The sequence below is a fragment of the Haliotis rufescens genome, unplaced genomic scaffold (assembly GCF_023055435.1).
Source record: "Haliotis rufescens isolate VD_foot unplaced genomic scaffold, xgHalRufe1.0.p SCAF_4, whole genome shotgun sequence".
NCBI classification, from domain to species: domain Eukaryota; kingdom Metazoa; phylum Mollusca; class Gastropoda; order Lepetellida; family Haliotidae; genus Haliotis; species Haliotis rufescens.
In genome coordinates, this window is record NW_025964112.1 from 26,792,298 (window position 1) to 26,813,601 (window position 21,304).

General features: G+C 38.2%; 1 protein-coding gene and 1 long non-coding RNA gene across 3 annotated transcripts in view; one reads left to right on the forward strand and one right to left on the reverse strand.

Moving 5' to 3' along the window:
* Window positions 1-8,273, reverse strand: part of LOC125372341 — an 85,049-nt gene extending 76,776 nt beyond the window's left edge. The window contains exon 1 of the long non-coding RNA XR_007218079.1: window positions 7,982-8,273. This is a non-coding gene — a long non-coding RNA (uncharacterized LOC125372341). The remainder of the gene's footprint in view (window positions 1-7,981) is intronic.
* LOC124115107 (islet cell autoantigen 1-like) overlaps window positions 1-21,304 on the forward strand; it is a 353,911-nt gene that overhangs the window by 298,257 nt on the left and 34,350 nt on the right. The window lies entirely within an intron of this gene.

Sequence of the window (21,304 nt, forward strand, 5' to 3'; positions counted from 1 at the left end):
AGCTCCGTTCACCACAGCTTTAATAACGGCTAGGTATTGTCAATTTAAACATACGTGCCCACTTAATAATATAAATGGAGAATCAACAGGTGACACCACAGATTGTGAACGAAACTGCACAACAGATTGCGGAAACGCAACAACATGTGAACGAAGAAGAACTAGTGAATGAGGAACCACCACAACAAACACAAAAACAACCCAGAGTTACTAAGAACCCCCAAAAAATAGCTGCAGGAAGAAAGGGAGGACTGGCGCGCAAAGCGAAATTAATAAATAATTCAAATATTAATCCGATTCAAACATGGGCACTTGTAGGAGTTGCTGGTATAGCGGCTGTATGGTTCTTTTATAAGACCGGAGAAGAGAAAACGTCACCCCCGATGCAACAACAAGTTCAATTAAAGGTTAGCCCCCATATAATGCTATAAGAAGCATGACTACTCCAGTTACAGACGGTAAAATGTTGGTAAACGCAACGTATCATTCAGCGGTGGTCACCGGCTTGGCCATTGGCTATGCTCTTATGGCTAAAATGATTACTAAAGCCACACCTCCCAAGCTAGATTTTAATGGATTTGATATAGGAATGATGGTTCTGGATATTGGATTAGCAATGGCAACAAAGGATATGCTCATCAAACAAGGGCTTATCCCGGAAGACATAATGAAGTAATTAATTAAACATTTGAATATTTTATATTATTAAACATATGGCAACAATTGCGATGATGGTCGGTGGAGCTATTGTTAATGCTCTAGCTTTTTCGGGGAGTAATTTTTTATTTTCTAGTATGAGAGAATCAAACGCTAAAGAAGTTGAAGAGGAACGTAAACGACATAACGAAGCAATGGAACAACTCCAAGCAGCCCAGTCACAATATACGCGGCAGAGAATGAAGAGATTAGACTTTATTCATGAAAAACTGCTTAAGGAAGGACATTCAATTCAAACGTTTAAGGATGTCGAATCTGCCATGCACGAATACTACCTCGTTTATGGGAAAAAACTCGACCCAATACCGAGACCAACAATGAGTCAGTTTTATACACCGTCAGAGGAACAAAAGAACCGCAAGGTAAAATTTGTGATTAAGGGATTGACTGCTGTATTGGTTTTCAGCTATACCATGACTACTCATAATAACCACAGCTGTGGCTATGCATAAACCATGACCTAGTTAGCTAATCTATAAATAGCCTAATCAATATCTCACCAGTGTAGATGTGATTTGCATTTAGACAAATGATATGATAGATGTATAACAATGAATAATTGCAAATTTACACTCATGGGTAAGAAGACTCTATGGAATCGACGCTGTGTTGAAATTTACTCTGGTATACACAATTTTTACATCAGGAGCGGAAACATAAACTATACGTGTTCTGTATGCGGGATAGGGGTCAAAGGTCGTTATTGTTTATGTAAGGAACATGGTGCTGATAGGGTCAGGAACCAGATTATTTATGCTAGGAAGAGAGATTACATCAATGAGAGGAATAGGTTGGGGAGAATACGTATTAAGATATATGAAAACAACCAATTAGACAAATGAATCTTTTTGCATATACCATTTAACCACAATGGTTTTTGTCAGAGAGTTGAAGGCTATGGCAAAGCAACGTGGTCTACATGGATATTCTCGAATGAGAAGAGCTGAATTGATCGTTTTACTAGATAATAATGATGATGATGAGAATAAACAACAAGAATTAATATTTGTACCCATATCCGCTGGCGTTGGTAAAAATCTAAGAGGTTGGAAGATGGATATTAATTCCAACATGGATGTTAACGATATTAAGCCCATCATATGGAGTAAAATTAACGAGGAGTTAGATGATTTACATAGTATAAAATACCAGCTGACGATGAAAATGTTATTGAGTAAAGGTTACACAGACGATAGCACCGAATATACCGAAACCATATTTCCGTAGCAATCAAGAAGTTATAACCGAATCCGATACTATAAACGCATCATTAGATACATTAATTCAGAGGATACAAGAAACTTTAGAACGCTGGACTAATAGAGGTTCGGGTTGGGGTGTGGATAAAATCGATAGTTTATATTTAGATATAGCAAATTATATGCCCTTCAAAGGTGGTTCTTATATAGATTTACCCCCATATTATAAGAAGAAAAAAGCCACAATTAACGTAAAAAAATAAATCTGATGACTGTTTAAGAATGATGATAAGATCTGCATTGTTCCCCTTAGATTCTAAAATTGCAAATAGACCTTCTAGCTATCCCCAAAACGATGGACTCAACTTCGATGGTATAGACGAACCTACACCAATATCACAAATTGATAAGGTGGAAAAGCAAAATAATTTAGCTATAAATGTTTTCGGACATTCTAAAGGAATTGTTGTACACAGGATTAGCTCCGCTCCGGAACATATCCCTAGAATCAGTTCATTTCTGATCAAAAAAGATGGAAAATATCATTATACGTGGATAAAGAGTTTAAACAGGCTATTATACGATCAAACAAAACATAAAGAAAAGAAATATTTCTGCGAAAGATGCCTACATGGGTACAGCAGACAAGATCTATTAGAAGCGCATAAAGAAGACTGCAGAGGTGTTGGACAGACCGCTATCAGGATTGATATGCCTAAAGAGGGAAAAAATATATTAAAATTTGAACATTATTGTAATCAAATGCCAGTACCGTACGTAATTTACGCCGACTTCGAAGCGCTTATCAAACCCATAGAAAATACCAACCATAGCAATCAAGATAGTAGTTTTACGTACAAAACTCAAGAACATATTCCTTGTGGGTTTGGATATATAGTTGTAAGGTATGATGGGAAAACAAACACGCCCGTGCAGGGGTCCGGAAAATTTAAAATCCCAATCGGACATTTGCATTTAGGCCACACCCCCTTCAAATAGCGTATTTTAGTACGACTTTTCACACACATTACAAGTTTACGTATTCATAATATGATGAATTATGAATTGTTTCAATTTAAATTGTTTAATTCACCGGACAATTAATAACAAATAATATCATTTTAGATTTACATGGAAAACATACGTTTGTTTCTGTTATAATAACGATCTATTAACGTAGTGAACGGTCTAATTAATATTCATGAGTTATATTCATGAGTCTGCTCAAGTGTACTCGTTGTAACATTTGGATCGAGACTATTATCCCATATTTGGTTATCACGTGACCTCACGGGAAAAGTTTTTTTTTAAACTAAAGATTTTTTTAAAAACAAGACAGATAATTTAATCACAAATACTAAAATATCGTTGATAGCAATAGTTATTTGAATACTTTTTTCATCTGTACTTAATTATTGACCATAAAAAAATTGGATATCGATCGTCAGAGAAAGCAAAATGGCGGTCAATCAAGATTCAATATACGACTAGCTACTGAAAAAAATAAAATCTGCAAATCTTCATTGTATGTCAACCAAGTGAAAGCCGTTAGCCAAGACTTACAAAATGATCGTCCAGACTTTGAGGGTTTGGCAGATCCGCTCGACTGATCTGCATCGGTCGACTGGCTGTCGTCACGCTTTCGCTTCTTGTCTGAGGTTACGTATCGTAGCATTGTGAGGATAATGAGGTACATCGATGATGCAAGGTATTAATGTACAGTTGTAAACACCTTTCACTCAAATTAACAAGATGTTCTCAGTAATTAATCCTCGATTAATCAGTGTCAACTCAGTTTATTGCCTATTACAGTGATTGACCGATTGGACTATCATGTAGGTACGATGTATTTACAGCAATCAAAACAAACAAAGCTTGTCAGTGTAGTTAATCTTCATTGTGTTGCAACTGCAGACAGAAACTGCTCAGTCCTAACTGTTGATCATGTCCGGTCAAAATTTAAGAATGTCCGGACAATACTTTTTAAAATGTCCGGTAAGCAATATTTTAAAACGGACATTTGAGATTCCCAATCGGACATGTCCGGCGCATATGACGGTTTCCGGACCCCTGCGCCCGTGATTTACAGAGGTCCCGATGCAGCGGGAAAGTTCCTAGAATATCTACAAAACAAAGAGAGAATAATAAGGGAAAATGTATCGTGTAAGAAACCCGTGTGTATGACGAGGGATGATTGGAGGGCCCATAAGAAGTCAACGAGTTGTCACGTTTGTAATAAACCCCTGGATGGGGATTCCGTAAGAGATCATTGCCACGTCACGGGTAATTATCGGGGAGCCGCGCATGACGAGTGTAACTTGAAACTAAAAATGAATTCTCAAACAATACCCATCCCCGTTGTGTTTCATAACCTTAGAGGATACGATTCACATCTCATCATGCAAGCTATCTCAAAGACCGACGGCGGTTTAAGGTGCATTCCTAATAATATGGAAAAATACATATCGTTCTCGTTGACTAAACCTATACATTATAGGGACAAGGATGGGAAATCCAGAATAAAGCAAAGTAATTGGCTTAGATTTATAGACTCCGTACAGTTTCTGTTATCTTCCTTGGACAATTTAGCTAATGCGAACAATCCCGATGACTTTGCGATAACAAATAAATATACCGATAAGATAACTCGTCATTTGTTGCTGAGAAAAGGTGTATATCCTTACGAATATATGGATGATTGGTCTGGATTCGAAGAAACTGAATTACCACCCCTTGAATCATTCTATAGTAACTTAACAGAATCTAAAATAACAGATGCCGATTATGAACACGCTCTGACGGTGTGGGATAAATTAGGTTGTAAGAATTTAGGCGATTATCGCGATCTCTACTTAAAAACCGATGTACTGTTACTCGCCGATATATTCGAGATATTTAGAAAGACATGTTTAAAACAATACGGCTTGGACCCAGCATGGTACAATTTCAGTCCCGGACTATCGTGGGATGCATTGTTGAAGAAGACCGGCGTAGAACTAAAACTCACCGATTACGATATGCACTTGTTTATTGAGAAAGGATTAACAGGTGGTATATCGATGGCAGCAAAAAGGTATTCTAAGGCTAATAATAAATTAGTGGAAGGATACGATCTGAGTAAACCCGACACGCACATATTATATCTCGACGCTAACAATTTGTACGGATGGGCTATGAGTCAACCTTTACCCACGGGTGGTTTTGAGTGGGTCGATGATATCAATGTGAATGATGCGAAAAAAGGGTACATACTAGAAGTTGACTTGGAATATCCAAGTTCGTTACATAAAGACCATAAGAGTTATCCACTAGCTCCCGAAAGATTAATGGTTAATAAAGATTGGATGTCAGAATATCAACGCTCCTTGATGGGTAATAGTAGGTTAGCTAACGTAGAAAAACTCGTACCAAATTGCATGGATAAGACAAAATATATAGTTGACTACAGAAATCTCCAGTTATATCTATCGTTAGGTATGAAACTTAAGAAAATACACAGAGTTCTAAAGTTTGATCAAAGCCCTTGGATGGAGCCCTATATAAGGTTGAACACAGATTTAAGAAAGATAGCTACCAGCGATTTCGAAAAGAATCTTTATAAGCTCATGAATAACTCAGTATTTGGTAAAACTATGGAGAATCTAAGGAATCGTGTTGATGTTAAATTAGTCAGATCTAATGAGGAAGAAAGACTCAGGAAACTTATAGCCAGTCCGGCTTTTAACAGAAGCAAGATATTCGATAACGACTTAGCCGCGTTACATATGCAGAAGAGTAATATAAAATTCAACAGACCGGTGTACGTCGGTATGAGTATTCTCGACTTGTCAAAACACTTAATGTATGACTTTTATTACAACAAACTTAAGAAGCAATACGGCGATAGATGCGAGGTGTTATATACCGACACAGATTCTTTGTTGATGGAAATACAAACCGAGGATGTGTATAAAGATATGGCAGAAAAAATAGATATGTACGACACGAGCGATTACCCAAAAGATAATCCACTGCACAGCGTAGTAAATAAAAAGGTATTAGGTAAGATGAAGGATGAATGTGCTGGGACCCCTATAGCGGAGTATGTCGGATTAAGACCTAAGATGTATTCTATAAAGAAGTCCGATAATGGAGGGATAAGAAAAGCTAAGGGCGTTAAGAAGTATGTTGTAAAAAAGCATATCAAAAGCGAACAGTATAAAGAATCATTATTCAACGGTAGAACGTTCAAACACGAGATGAACTCTTTAAGAAGTTACAATCATAGGATATATGGATTAAGAATGAACAAGACATCATTATCCCCCTTAGATACAAAGAGATGGATTGATAAGGATGGTGTAACTACCTATGCTTATGGTTATGGTGGTAATACCGTACCCTCGGGAACTATGAACAACTCTTCTCGTACAAATGCCCTACCCGGTCCATCTTGAAGATAATAAAGAATAGGCTCTCCTTCTGTCGTAACCAGTCGACTAATGTTATACGTCTTAAGGGACCATATGGGATCGGTTGCGCGACGTAGGCCTCCTTCGAGTTCACCAGGCTGGTATAAATATCTTACCCTTACTCTATCCGGAAGTTTTCGTTCTTTGCCTCTCCTCGGTGCTGAAGATTCAGAAGTCACGGATTTCATTTTAATAGCATCGGATGGTTTCTTCCCTATTAATCTTGTTACTTCATTATTCAGCGCTGATACAACGGCTGATAATCGTGTCACCCATTCGGTTGATCTCAATCGCTCGGATTTCATTTAAATCCCATACTGATAGCCAAACAAACGTTCCGCTAATGTCCTGTTAAATCTTTCGACGATAGCTTGACTGCGGTGGGCCTCTCTTTCACCACGCCTGATTTCGACATCGTGCTTTGTTAACAGTTTAGTTATCGATCCCATAAACTCGCGACCGGGATCTACTTGAAATAGCTTAGGCCATTTTAGTGGTCCGCATTTATATATGCGACTCAGTGCATTAGCTACTTCTGTTGAATCTTTCGAGGTTAATGGCTCAGCCTCTTTGTATCGACTAGCCACATCCACTTCTGTTAAAGCGTATTTATACGTTTTGCGTTTTACCTTATCGTGGGGAAGAAACAAGAGGTCAGCCTGAGGAACTTCACTTCTTCCTCGGTATATAACGCGGTGCCGGTAAATATATTTGCCACATCGCTTGTTTCTTTAACCAATCCTTGGCCACATCTTTAGATACCTTAGCCGCTAATTTTTTTATTGCTCCTACACCTTTCCAATATCCTCGTGGGCTATAGTAAATTTTATTCATTATTAATTAATATTGATATTTCGTTTAATACAACTCATGACTATCGTTGAATCGCATCATCATTTTGGCATAAAAAATTCCCTCTGTAGTAGCAGTGTAGGTATATGAATCTGGCTCCAGTGGAGTTGCGGCAGAACCCCCATTACCTATACTACTAAAGTAGCTTGGCTTCAGTGTGTTTCCTTTCACTCTGATTCATGTGTTTCAAATGTGTGTGCATGATGAAAACAAATATGGCACTGTGTTTCTGCTGTAGAAATGAAGTGACAAGTTCCTGCTAGTAACAAGTAAAAGATCTAGGATTTTTTTAAAATCTTATAAAGGGACTGAGGTCGGATGGGGTTGGACACTTTAGGACCCCACTGAATGTTCAACACTGTTATAGCAGGGTTTTACGTGATGCACAAATGTGTGTCCAGTTTGCACAAATGTCAAGATTGGACGCAGAAAAGAATAAACTGTGTCCCAACATGTACAGCACATCAAGAGCAGTTATGGGTGTCATTTTATCAATAAATCGTGACCACTGTCCACATGATTGTTGATTCATCTCAGACTCTAAAGTGATTTTCAAAATGTGGAGTACACTATGCCATTTCATTACTTACAGGACCCTCATATTTCCCCAAGGACCCCTAGAATTAATTATTTTGTAATAACACCCATTTTGTAAGTCAAGGTAAGACCCTGTATAGAATGTATGTAAGTATTTGCTGCAAAAAAAATGTTGAGACTATTGAACATTTTACTCCAAGGTGGGAAGTGAATAACTGCACTCACCTGTGTTATCAGCTCCTTTGTTCTCCTCCAAGTCTGTCGCCTGGCACCTAGTTCGCTGGTATACACTGTGTATTGTATATCTCTGTTTAGTTCAGTTGTTATGTAGTCAGCACTGTATTTCCCTACTGAAACTTAGATAAGTGGTAATGTTTGTTTTGCAGAGTGTAAGAAGGGTCCACTTAAGTTTTTGAGGGATGTCAAGAAAAGTGAATCGATTACACCTTAGAGTAAATGTTTTGTGTTTCTCAAAAGACCTTTACTTGCATGATTAACAATTTCTTTTCCCATTCATAATTATTTACAGATCACATGTTTTCTTATGCATCTAACCAACCCTATTCTTAAGAATGTAATGTTTCCATAAGCATGATGTATCTGGCATTGCAAAGACATCAAAGCTGAATTCAGTTTAATATAGCTACAAGTTTTTAGTACATTATATGATTCTCAAATGACATAAAATTTTACAAAGTGTGATGGCTTTTCATGGTGGCATGCATCACTGAGAATATGTTTGTCATTCTGACTGAAGAGCTCTATGTTCCCCACATTGTATGTGTACATGCGCCATACCTTGGGCTTATCATATGAGGGAGTTTCCCACCACAGCAGAGGGAGAAGCTGGCTGATTGTGTTATGACACTGTGAAACCTTGGGTCAAACTTTGCATTGTCAGTAACCGGTTTTCCTCTTCTAGAATTGTTAACATTTCTTGATTATATTTGCACTGGTCATGAAATATTTTTCTTGAAACTTAGTGACAACATAGGAAATTTGACATGACAGCTTTTATGATCTTCTCTCAGACACAAAATATCTACATAGAATTGAAACTACAAAGGGGCGATGATAAACATATACAATCTCCATAAACTGTACCTCACCAAATTCAACAGAAACGTAGTATCATCAAGCAGCTGCATCATCAGAATTTTTTAGTTGATATTATAAGGAACATCAGCCATGCAATGAACAAACACATTCAGCAAGCATTGGGTCTGGGTTACTGGGGACCTTTTCTGATCTTGTAATCTCCTCAGGAGTGTGATTGATACTGTAAATCTTGAAATTAACGCGAGCGTGAATTAAATCCGAAAAATGCGAGAGGTCTTTGCTCGCATTTTTAACGTTGCATTTATATCAACAATAAGACGTTTTGGATAGCAAAAATACCAACTTAGACATACACTGATGTATTACACACCACTGTTTATTGAGCAGCACTTGTATATAAAGTATATAAACAATGTCATTTAAACACTAATTACATCCTGTGAATTGTCACTGCTGGGGTCAAGACAAGAGTTCTACTCACTTATGTCATCACTGATCACACCTTCAAGTCCAGACAGACGCCACCCTTTGTTCTTTACGACTGCATCAAAGGCCGACACGAGCCAGCGCGCATGTATTGTTTTTGCGAAATGCTTTACTCGGCGCTAAAAGGCGGTGCTATTTGGTGTGTGATTGGATTAATGTAAGGTTGGATTAAGGTGACGATTCTAAACCTGACTGAGGACATCTTTAGATAGAAGTCCACTAATGCTTGAGAGGCAGGGGTGTCGCATTCATATTGAACCGCATTTTTGGCTATGGGCCAGCGATTGCATTCTTTTGGAGACGCATTAATTTCACGTTTTACAGTATATATACTGAACAACAAAAGTTCCTGTGACATTAAATAAAATGCAAAGGTATGATTTTTACCAAATCAAAAACAATTTCGGTTTCCAACAGATTAAAGACTCCTGTAAGTTTTCAAATGGTTTAATTTGCCATACTGACTTCAGAAAATGCATGATTTCATAAAAAACATGTACATGCCAAAATGTCAATTTACAAATCAAGAGCATGTGTGTCCACCTCTGGTTGTGATGCGAGCAACACATCTTCGTCTCATGGAATGGACCAGGCGTCGCACAAAGTCCTGTGGGATATCTGTCCATATCTGCTGGAGCATGTTTCGAAGTTCCTGGAGTGTCTGTGGAACACGTGGTTGACGTCAAAGGCACCGAGCCATCTCGATTGGTGAGAGATTGGTGCTCGATTGGTGAAAGATTAAGGGAGCGAGTCGGCCAGGTGATGACATTCACGTTGTTTTGTTGAAGAGAATCCTGAACAAGTCGAGCAATATGAGGCCGGGCATTGTCATGTTGTAAGGTAATGCCTAGGCCATGACGACACGAAAACGGCAGAACAACAGGGCCGATGATCTCGTCTTCTACCACTATCAAATGGGTCCTCTGTCTTGCTGTAATCCCACCCCATACCATAACGCTGCCGCCCCCAAACCGATCTTCTTCTATGACACAATGAATGACATAACGTTCACCTCGACGTCGGTACACTCGAATCCGTCCATCGCTGTGGCTGAGGTGAAAACCAGACTTGTCAGTGAATAGAATTTGTCCCCACTGCATGGCCGTCCAGCATAGACGCTGTCTGCACCACTGTAGACGTGCTTGACGGTAGTTTCCTGTCAAAATGGGCCATTTGGCAGGTCTTCTGGCAACAGTCCCTGCACATCTGAGGCGACGACGTACGGTTTGTGAAGATATTCGTCGAAGGCCAGGGATGCTTCTTGCAGTCTCTGTTGCTGGCTGGAATCGATTTTGTAGGTGTTTTGTTCAAATCCAGTTGTCTTGTAGATTATTGGTTACGCGTGGCCTGCCACTCCGAGGATGGTCTCTGACTGCATTCGTCTTTTGCCAAATGGGGTTTCTGTGGATGTTAAATTGTCTTGCAACATCACGTTGACTCGATCCTGCTTCAAGCTTACCAATGGCTCACAGACGCTCATTTTCAGACAGGCGTGGCATTTTGTAATGTTGAAATATTGTGTAATTTTGTTGTTTTTCTGAATGGTTCTCAGCACGATGCTAAACGATGCTAAACAATGCATATGGAATCCCATTAACACACATGTTTTTATACCCATTCTTGCGTAGTGAAATGCATGGGGTTTGCATAAAAATCAGCTTTTGCATAGAATGCATGCTTTTCTGTAGCAGTTGCGTTTTTGTGACTTGATTCCATACATGTACAACAATATTGAAAACCAAACTTAACTTGTTTGAAAAATACACTAAAATATTGGTGTTACAGGAACTTTTGTTGTTGAGTATAGATACGGTCATGGTCACAGTGTTGTGTGGCAACAGAAATAGGTCATGGTGAACTACTTCTGAACAGTAGCATGTGGACATGTCATGAGCTGGCACCCATGTTTCGAAACTAGAAATCTAACTTCAGCGGTTTTAGCAGTATTACCAGTACCTGAATGTGATCCATACTCTCCCTGGTCCATGGCCAGGAGGTTTAGATCTGCAGTAAATGTGATTTAAAAATCTGGTTATGCATTACTCAATGAGAATATTATTGAGTAAATATACATACTCAAAGGGTCAAAAGATTACCTTGAACACTGGCTAGGAGTTTATTTAGTAATATATACTCACACGCAAAAGAAACGCAAGTCGAGTATGCAGTATACATGTTATTTATTTTCAACAGTAAAGACAAGTAATACTAATAGGGCAAGATTGACAAAAATTTGACTGAAGACAGTTTAATGGATTAAAAGGCAGATGACATAATTGTTTTTTTCAAATGTTAAGGGCTTACACAGTTTCGGGTCAATACCCAAAATGTCAGTCAATACCTGGTGTGACCACCATTAGCATTGATCACTGCCACACATCTTTTGTACATTGAGTGGATCAGACCCTAGGGATCCTCCTGCACACATCCAGAGCAGCTGTGCGTAGTTCATCGGCAGTTGTAGGGACTGGGCGCACATTGTCCAGAGGCCTATGAACCTCATCCCACAAGTGTTCGATGGGGTTCAGATCAGGGCTGAGGGCTGGCCACGGTAGAACACGGTTGTTGCAGAAAGGCCATGGTAGCTCTGGCAACATGGGGACGAGCGTTGTCCTGCTGGAAAATGTGTTGTTGATGTTGTGCAAAAAATGGAACAACATGGGGTCTGATCACTTGGTCGATATACCGCTGAGCTGTGACGCCATGTCCCCGACCTTGACCAACAGTCAGAAAGCACATGGGTCCAAGTCTCGCATTCAGTCCAATCCCTGCCCATATCATGACGCTAGGTCCACCCCATGGATCCCTTTCCACAACGTTTCTGTCAGCGAAACAATCACCTCGACGCCGCCAAATTCTGACTCTTCCGTCTGCATGGGAGACACAAAAGCGACTTTCATCAGAGAAGATGACACGCCTCCACTCACGATGACGCCAATTGTGATGACTCTGTCCCGGCTAATGTGTCGATTATGTGTTCCTATGGTCTGTCAAGCACTTTCACTTGCAGTTAGGAACGGATGTCGCTGGTGTTGACGGGTAATCTGCCGATCTTGTCGAGGTGTGGTGACCCTAGGAAGACCGCTCCGAGGAAGGTCATCTGTGGTCTCTGTAGCATTGTATCGATGCAGGAGACGGTAAATTGTGGTTATGTTAATGTTGAAATGACGGGCAACATCTTGGACAGGCTCTCCAGCTTCCAAACGTCCAATAGCCTGGTTTCTCTGAATTTGATTTAGGCGTGGCATTGTTGACCAAGGATTGGTAGGTCCAAGAATCGGCCACAGTTTTATACCCACTACAGTTCGTGACAGTTCGTGCATTTTCGATTTCGCGAGAAATGGGTGCATGACACCCACATATTCATTGATATGGTGCGTTTTGGCGATTCTTTTTTTATGTTGCGTTTTTACTTGGGGCTTCCAAAATGGAACCAAAAATATTGATAACACCATCAGGCTACACTACATGCTAAAACTCGTATCAATTTATGGTTCTGTGTTTGTTACCTATTTGCTTAAAACCAATTGCGTTTCTTTTGCGTGTGAGTATATTTATCAAAATGCTGATGTGTGCAAACATGCATGCCTTGGTTACTAGTACTAGGTATCATGTACAGAAAGGCTATTTACTTCCAAAAGAAGGTATTTATCTTTCTCTCCCCCCCCCCCCCCCAAAAAAAAATAATTTAATAAATACATCAAACGTAACAAAGAGTGACATACAATGAAAATGGTACATTACCCAGCCATTATTTAGTGGCCAGACCCTCAAACTGCCCCATTGTAGAACAATGCGAACTTAGATTTTCCTTATGTTTTTGTATCCAACAGACTAGAACATGATGGTTGTGGTCAAATGTTTTGTTGGCAGATACTGTTTGTGGGTCAAAATGCACTTTTCTGTTGTAAAAATAGTGAAGTACACCAGCCGCGACTCCACCTACTATAAGCGCTGTTTTTTCATCGATATGTTGTTGATTTTTAGCTGTAATATGTGGTTGTGCGTCAGTAGATGGTTGTGCATCAGTAGATGGCTTTTTCGGTGACTGTGGCTTGACTATTCCCGTTTCGCCTGTGTTTGTTTGCGTTATTAATTAGGTATTAAAATCTGAATTTATACCTGGTTTTTGTTGATTATTATAACCGATCACTTGACCGATCTTAAGTTCCATATTACTTGGAGACATGTATTGTTCCGGTGCATAAACGTAGTCTACTTTGGATTGAGCGTACTGTAATACATCTTGATAACGCTTTTTAGAAGATTGTATGTCAACTGGTGAATAATAGCATCCTCTATACATTTGCTACAAACTGTTTTTGCGCATCGAGCACTGTCCCAGAACCAATTATTCCCGTTCGTGTTTGGGATTGTGCACCAAGAATTGCCCATACATATAAGTTCTTATTGATTCATTAACTCTTTAAAATCCTGAGTGAGTAAAATTATTTCTGTTTTATCATAAGAAATTCATTCCAAGCGTTTGCTGTATCGTTTGGATGCACAAACTTTGTAACAATATAAGGCAAGCCACTCTTAAAACTCATAATATCTTCCGTCCAATCGTTATTAAAAAGTTGCCAGTTGTGATACCAATTATGAGTTTTTAAGAAAATATTATGTAATCTTACACAAAGTTTGCTTCTATGTGACCACCTAAGTGGATCTACTGGTTTTTTTTACCATTTCTTTAGCTAAAATATCACTTTCTTCTTTAACAGTTTTTTGCCCACTGTATGGAACACCTAGACCATGGCTAGCTCCTTTAATACGGTCGGGTCATCTTTACCCGTAGAAACATTAAATTCATTACAAATACGTTCGAAGGCCCTCTTATTGTATGGATTATTTGTGGAATTCCATGCTCAATCCTGCGGTAATGGAGCACTAATTTCTTTAAGAATACGTCTAATCTGATAGTACACGTGAAATGATAAAACAGACTTATTTAGTTCAAATCCTGGGGCATAAAGAGATACACCACATCCTGTTGTGGCACACCATATGGCAAAGTTTAACTGGTTCTGCCAAAATTGCATTGGATTGTGGAACCAATCATGCACCATTTTATTGCTAGTTGCCGTGACCCTGTATTTTTCAAAGATATCAGGGAATTTAACCAAAAAAATGAGCACCAGAGGCACTTACTAAAATCGACTGATTAGTAATGTAAGTTGATTTCATAATTAAGTTATGATATAGTATCTTTGTATATTTAATATGTATGTCACACTCCCGGGAATAACAAATGGTCAGTCTATTCCACTGCTTCATACTATCGATAACTCGGCTGGTCAACTTGAAGTCGCTATCTGCGACGTAACATATTACCCACGGTGGACCAATATAAGTACTGCAAGAGATATTAATGGTTTTTTTTTAACTTTATAACAAATGGATATTACAGCGTTTGCTCACTCAATGATGAAATTTTTAAGCCTTTTGGATTTAGTCTCACACTAAATGAGTCGAATGGGATGCTGAAAGCACTGGAGAAGAGGGTATGGTTTTTTACAAGTACTTAGCAGAAACACTTGGATTTAGTAGAAAAGGAGCTGTAAATATACCACCCAACAAAACAGTGCATGGAGTTAAATTACCCGATTTAGTTCCCTATAAAGAGTTGTGCATCCATCTTGATCAGATCAGCACAACAGATAATATTCAACTCGAAAGTCCTTCTACTCTGCTAAGAGCTATTCCAGTCAAAGAAGAAAATACAATAGCGGTAGAACGGAATCTTTCTCATCATAACAATATAAAAAATTAAAGCGGGGAATAAGTCAGACCTCAGACCGCCTCCGTGGTCTAGTGGTAGAGCGTCCGCCCGGAGAGCGGAAGGTCCAGGGTTCGATCCCCGGCCGCGTCATACCAAAAGACATTAAAGATGGTACTTGTTGTTACCCTGTCTGGCGCTCGGCATTAAGGGGCTAAAACAAGGACTGGTCGGCTCGGAGTCAGTATACTGTGTCTGAGTAGGGTATTCATGTTAAACTGCGGCATGGTATCTCAGTGAGCTAGCGCTATAAATCAGCATCAGTCGGGACTAGTACAAGCAGCCACACAAACACACACACATACATGCACGTCACTATATAAGTGCAATAATCTTGGACGCGACGTTAAACCCAATTTCACCTCACCTTAGTCCTCAAAATTTCTGTATTAGATGTAAAACACCAACCTGTACATATAGGATACTTGAGTGTAACACTCCATATTATAAATAATGGTTGATTCATTAGGCCCTGGATCGCATAACCTTAGACAATGTAATACAATTGCGCTTTCCGATCTTGGAGACACAGAAGGATTCGGTAAACCCGGTACCGATGGCAAGTTATACGCTTTACACTACAAGATAATGTATACAAGCAGAAAGAAGTTGCAATCACAGTTAATCTAGGAGACTTAAATGATGTAGACAATAGTAGACTCAATAAAAACACTTCATACAATCTTACTCGCAACGATGATAATAAATGGACTATGGTCGAAGCAAAAATCGAGTGGCTACTGAATATCGTCATTACCCCACCGTATGTGATGATGGGTAAGGCACATAATTTAACTAAGATAATAAATATTGGGATCGTACTCGGGGCTTATATCCCATCAAAACGAAAAAGTGTGTTAGTCTCTCCCCAGACAGGAAACCCAGGTCATATGTTATATAGTCGTCCGGCAGTAAAAAAATTTAGTTTAAATTTGGTTACTGAATTCAGTGATATTAAAGATAACTTGAATGCTATACCTGCTCTTTCTATAATTATTATTGAAGTCTTGTTTGGAGATGTACCGGTAGATGCCTTCGAAATATTACCAGATCTATCAATGAAATGGCTCAAGAAACACGAGCGTCATTGTTGCAGTATTATTCATATGGGAGTATCACCCGTTGCAACCCTTGAGGGGTCCAAATTATTAAAGGTGATAGCATTTCTCTTACTGAGATATTTATGTCGTATAATATACATTGTATACTTGATGTATACTCTCAAAACATTGAAGCACGACCAATTAAAGACACTTATATGATATAATAATATACACTATGGGTTTATATCCGGCGATCGATGATGCATCTGAAAAGCTGGATACTGCTGATGGATTTCGATTACATCAAATACGCATAAAACATCGAATAGAGAAGGAGAGGGAGTTGAGACTTGGATTGTATAAAAAGTATCGCAGAGCTGTGAATGCTCTCGACGGAGTTGACACTGCGCTTGTAACAGCTGGCATGGGACTCGATGTAGCCAGTGTTGGTTTATTATCAACTATAATCGCCACGCCTATCGTACTTGGCTATTTTAGTAAGACAAGTGGTATTAGAGAAGACGAGAAAAAAAGGTTCATAGAACAGGGGAGACAACAAGCGCGTCAATTATTCCGTGCCAAAACCAAAGAACTGGTTGGAGATTAAAAATAGATTGCTTGATCACGTTGGATCACGCTACAATAATTTAGACGAATGCTTACATAAGTATATAATAATGGAGCCAATCAAATGGCGAGGTATATATTATATCGGTGATGTCAAACCAACCAAATACGGTCATCAATTGTTTCTTTCCAATTTCGAAAAATAGTATGTAGTCTGGTCTCCTAGTAAAATGAACGAAGAACTTAGTAAAAATGTTGAATATCACTTTGTTCAAAATAATGGTATGCGTATGAAAAAAAAAAAATAGAGAATATTTTCATTACAATTTAGTTTAATCTCATGACGATTGTTGAAGAATAGTATCATCATTTTTGCATAAAAATTTCCCTCTGTAGTAGCAGTATAGGTATATAAATCTGACTCCAGTGGGGTTGCGGCAGAACCACCATTACCTGTACTACTAGCCCATTTACACAGGCTGGTTCTTGCTACAATTTGTTTTGTAATTTACAGTGCCCATGATATCATGTTTGGTTGTTATAGTGTTTGCGATTAGGGTGCTGGGAACTATTGTGAAATAGGCTGTGCCAAGGCTAGTGACTTGATCTCAGTGATAGTATAAGTTGAGGTCAAGATAAGCTGTGACCCAGACAGTTGGGCAAGTAGGTAGGTAGGTAGGTAGGCAGGCAGGCAGGCAGGCAGGCAGGCAGTTGTTGACAACCTTGGTCATTTTGACTACCTAGAAATCACTCCATAATATAAATATTATACACATATGTTAGAAGATTGAATGGTGTCTCTTTTTTTGAATTCTGAATATCATAGTGAATCATGACAAAATGTTAAACAGAATTGTTTTGGTTGAGAAGTGAAATCAAATTATCAGAGGGTTCCATCTGTGTGAATGACAGACCTCCGATTTCTTTAAGTCATTTGCAAATCTTAGGTTTCAGGGACAGTTAGCATTCATTTTGTTACAGATACATACTCTAGAATCAATTTTTTGAAATTCCATTGAATCTTACAATCGCAGAGAAAATATTTTTTAAATTTTAACATGGAGAAACCTTCACATAGCATAGCAGATAGTAGGACTGGGACAATACATCAACTGTGCGATCCGATTGTACCACAATACCTTGTTCACGATCCAATATGTATCACGATACTTGTATGTGCTCTTATCTGTGGTGCTTAAGCCATGTTTTTCATATACAGGATAGTCAAATACATGGCACACTGACGATTTACAGTTGGCAGTGTCAAGTATGGCGCAATGGATCAAAATAATTACCTTCTCACTACTTATTTTCACTACTAATTAGCGTTTGGTGCACTAGTAGATAGGCATGCAAATATGTGTATTGACACTCCTTTTTTCATCTAAGAATGTTCAGAAAGGCTTAAAGAAATGTTATCATGACACAAAATGAAGATTATATAAAGGTTGTTGAAAATTGTAAAGAAGAAACATTAGTGACTACATCTAATATAACAATCGCCAAATATTTTTGTATAATCTTTTAAAACAACCACTGAGCCTAAATTCAGATGACTACAGTTCTAGCTGCTTCAAAGAAGTTTACAGGTGAACACTTATTGGATAAGAATGAAACATGTTGAAAGCAATCTTTGTACATTCTGCAAGGCAGAACCTACATCTATAGTCTGTCGTTTCTGGGAATGTAGAGAAAGTGAATCATTTTGGCGTAAAATGTCAATGAGGATTAAATCAGGTTGCTCACATTTGGTAATTAAAAATGGATTTGCAACCTATCTTGTTTGGGGGTTGTTCTACTTTTCAGGCTTAGGAAATTACTTTACTTACTTTATGCTCTTCATGGCAAAGTTTCATATCCATAAGTACAGAATGCAAAACAAGTTACCTAATGTAGTCCTCAACATTTAAGCAGAAAATATTTTAATCCTAGAGCAGTTTTTTAGTTGTCTATCTTTTTTGACAATTTAAAGTGTTTACATATCTATGTGAACTATAGCGCTGTGGCACAATTTTCGGAAAATTAGTGTGCCTTATACACATTGAAATACAGTATCTGGAATCACAATCAAGAGGGAAAATACAGTGATTCCTCGATATACCGCTGCCGTCGGCATCCAAGATCCCGGAAGAGCCTTATACAGATATTCCTTGCTGATGATCAATACATTACGTAATGATGGTAGTGAATGGTACATATTTATTTCACAGTGGCATGTGATACAAATGTGGTTCTATGTAACCTTGATCGTAGACGATTCAAAATGCAATCAAAGTATACATAGAGATGACTACACGAGTGTCTGTCAGATACCATTGATCTTACGAGTTGTTTCAAAACGTATCTAACGAGCGAAAGCGAGTTAGATACGCTTTGTAACAACGAGATGTAAGATCAATGGTATCTGACAGGCACGAGTGCAGTAATCTGTTTCTTACACACCCAAAAATCGTATCTTTTTAGCATCGAACCGATGAATTTTGTCTATTCTCATGATTGCACTTGCGCATTAATACATATCACCACTGTCATAAGTGACGTCATCCTATGTGCTGCTTACTACTCATAAATAATGTGACCATACACAAAAAGGTTTCTGTCATATCTGTGGATTATCAAGGCGATGATGATAATGCAAACTAGACAAAAAGAAAGAACACGCTGGATGTTGAGTTAAAAGTTTACACCTCAAAGAAATTACCAAATATGTACAACAATGTTTACTTCCGTATGACATTACTACTGGTGAAGACTTTTACAAAATGGCATGTTCACTGACAACAGTACGTGGGATTTCCAGAGGAGGATTTTCGTTGATTGAGGGATCGTATACACATAACTGTGTCACGTAAGTATTCAGAAACATTCTGACAATCTGCGTACTGTTATTTGTTTACTATGTTTTCCAATGTAACAAAGAAAATAAGTCAGAAATGCAGATAACTACTGTCATCGTTGTGCGTGATTTAGCGTCAGTCATGGCGTCACACAGGACAGAAGCTTTTACGGCTTCTGTTGAATTCACCACATCATTGTAATTTATATATGTGTATTTCAATAATTAGTGCAATGATACTCTTCCCATGAATATTCTCAAATGCGTGATCGAGCCAATGTATGCAACAATTAGACGAAAGTACCTCTAAAAATGCTAGATATACACAGTGTAAAATCTGAATTTTGCTTTGTTTACATTTCAGCAAGTACAGTTTTCCGAGCACCGTTTTTGTTTCCATACCTAATTTATTTCGCATGATTTCAGCTAGATAATTTGCATTGGTGACAAAGACCATTTATCCATTGTTTCGAAAATGTATGAGGAAATCAGGGTGCATGTATAGCAGCTGAGTTATTAAAATATACCTGATGGAATAGGCGTCTCATAACCGGCATTTTGTAAACACAATCCAATATGGCGGAACCTACACTTCGGCGTTCGTGTATGCGTATTTTCCAAAACATTCTAAACGTTTCAGAATTATCATTAGTCTGATCATAACCGTGATCGCTATTTTAATACTTTAATGCTTCGAGTAAATATCCGATATTTAGATTTCTAAACACAATAAATATTTATATAACGCCGTGAATTGTGATAATTTTAAATTGCCTAAAATGACAGTAAATGATAAACAGTAGGGGGGGGGGGGGGCTCAAAACTGTGAAGTACATTAGTCTGCATGATGTATTTTGAATTTTATTCGATTTATAAGTGAGGGTTGAAGAGGAGGGACATATGTGTCGCTGTGGCATCCAGGGGGTTTACACTCTGAAAAAAATGATAATGTTGACATAACAACAGATAATGTAAACAGACGTAGGTGAACATTCGACTGAAGCACGAGCAACTTATGAATGACTTACACTCAGGAAAGTATTCCGTCATCATCTGACACCAGGTCATCACCATTGAGTAGCCAATCACAGGCCTGGAATTCGATCTCACACATATGTTTGATACCAGTTATCTCAAATGGGTTTCTCACCCACAGGTGTGTAAGAAAGTGTATTATTTCATCACAATAGTTTTGTCAACATATTCCTTAATGAAGTACGCAAATTAATCTTGTATTTACGCTGTCTGATTATAAAAAGTGTTCCTTGTATATTTAGACTATCCTATTTTGTTATTTTTATTCAAAATTTCATTCAATATTGTTTTTATTCACTTCGGCAAAATCAGTTTTGAAGTGATCGGTAGATCGCACAACTCACATTATTTACAGCAACCACGGTCAGATTACTGCTATGGATGCCTTGAAATGGACTATAGTTGACAGAGAATGGATATATATATATATATATGTTACAGGAAATATGTATAATCCAGGAATATGTATAATCCCTGGAATTTTCAGGGAATCTATTTAATGTCTGATTCACTCAGGGAATATACATAATCCCTAATTTTTTCAGGTATTATACATATTCCCTGATTTAACATCAAGTTTGTTAGACATATTCCCTGAAATTACTTTTGAGGCTCTCTCTTATGGTCGAACTTGATCAAAAAAATCGAGAAGACAAATATTTTGACATGATAACAAATAGCTTTCACTTAACTTAGCAATAAGTCTTAACTGTAATAAAAACATAGGATAAAACGGAAATTTA